Source organism: Amphimedon queenslandica, unplaced genomic scaffold (assembly GCF_000090795.2).
Source record: "Amphimedon queenslandica unplaced genomic scaffold, v1.1 AMPQUscaffold_10787, whole genome shotgun sequence".
Lineage (NCBI taxonomy): Eukaryota > Metazoa > Porifera > Demospongiae > Haplosclerida > Niphatidae > Amphimedon > Amphimedon queenslandica.
Window position 1 is genome coordinate 1 of NW_003548964.1, and position 1,778 is coordinate 1,778.

Consider the following 1,778-nt stretch of genomic DNA (forward strand, 5'->3'; position numbering starts at 1 on the left):
TATTTTGTCCTCAGGATAAACCAATAACTGGTTGGATATGGGTATACCATGTAGGTATTGCTGGCTATTGATATGTGTATAATGATCAAATAGATTGAAGAAGGAGATTTAGATCATTTTGGTCATGAGAGTAATAATATATGCTGACAGGAGTCGTCCTGATACTGTTCATGCACTGATGTATGCTATACCATTGAAAGGATTACGTAAAGCAAGAACAATCAATATTAACAGATCCCTGAAAGATTTATTAGGTATAATAACAGTAATGGGTGTAGTACATGTAAATGTGATCTATTCAATTGTGTACTTTATAGATGCACCTCATTCAGTGGGTACTAAAGATGTTCCTAATCCTGGTTCTCAAAATGACATCAAGAAGCACCTTAATGATCTGAAACGTTTCCTTATAACTTCAGAAGCAAAGTTTCGTGACGTAGCTAATGGTTGTAAGGAGGTACAAATTGTTGATTCTTCTCAGTATAATGAGTTATTTGATAGAATGAATAACCAGCCTTTATCAAAAAAGAGTAGAACTTTTATTGGAAATATTGACATTATTAATTGAGATTTATCCCACTCAAATTAGTATATTAATTGTTATCTATACTAAAAGAACAGGGTCATGTTGTTCTTTCTACATTATCTGATAAGATTGCTGCTTCATGTAAGTTATCAGTCATCACACTAATTTACCTTATCCCATACATTAGTAGATAGATGAACAAGATAATGATTGTCGGAGCAATTTTTATTATGTACTTTATAATGTTAATGTGTTTAGTATTGTGTTTGCATCTGATTAAAAAATTAAAAACCTAGCTCTGTGTTAGTCTCGCTGGCCAGCCCCGCGAGACTAGCTCTGTGTATATACACGACACTACTGTACATTTTTATGCAACATATAGTAGATCTATCTATACACAACCAAAAGTTATCATGTCTGAATCAGCAATATCTAAATGAATCAAGTCTATGCATGATCATGCCTGTTGCTTTGGCTCGCAATTGATTTCATTTTTGTATCAGTTGTGACTGAATGCCCAAAATGCAAAAAATCAGTGCTGATTTCAGGACTGATTCAGACTAGCATCTGTCTTGATTCAGATAATCAGATTCCAACTATTATTAAAGGGCCTTTGTATAGACATAGAGCGGCATACGCTGATAGATACTGCCTCTCTTGAATACGGCGAGGTGTGTGGCTCTTACAAGCCATTATAGGTAGAGACCGTTGCCATCTTGGATAACTCCGTCTTCGTCCGTTTTAACTAACTACGCCTACTACTCCACCCAAAAATTAATGATGTTAACACGTGTGCTGTAATGCTGTCACTGCGGTCTTTCTCCATTCGTTTCTCACCATTTCTCTCGTCGTTTCTCACCTTTTACCGTGTTTTTCTTTTCACTTGGTACCTCTCTTGTCACTTGTGCTGTATGGCTACGCCTTCTCCTTCGATTTTTTGTTCTTTTGATGATTGTGACAAATCGCTCTTCACTCAGTCGTAGTGGGCTATCAAGGCATATAAAAAAGAAGCACCCCGAGAAAGAACTTAGTTGAGTCACTAGTAGACATCTTGAGTGTCATTTGTGCAAAATTCAGTAAGTTAAGAACATTATTTTCTATTATTGTTATTATTATTATTTTCAGTAATATTGTTAATATTAATTATTATTAGGCCTCTCCCATATGATTCCTTGTTTCCCATTACCCGCCCGCATACTCCCGTATCATGTATTCATTATTCCACCCATCCATTAATTATACAGCACGTGCT

General features: G+C 35.7%; 1 long non-coding RNA gene across 2 annotated transcripts; it reads left to right on the forward strand.

The window, feature by feature from the left end:
- Positions 1-8: 8 nt before the first annotated feature.
- Positions 9-1,154, forward strand: LOC109589868 (uncharacterized). Of its 2 annotated transcripts, XR_002188984.1 has the most exons (5): positions 10-50; positions 94-254; positions 318-457; positions 502-667; positions 714-1,154. It is a non-coding gene; the product is annotated as an uncharacterized LOC109589868 (long non-coding RNA). The 2 variants fall into 2 exon arrangements; XR_002188983.1 differs by having other exon boundaries at positions 9-254.
- The last annotated feature ends 624 nt before the right edge of the window (positions 1,155-1,778 follow it).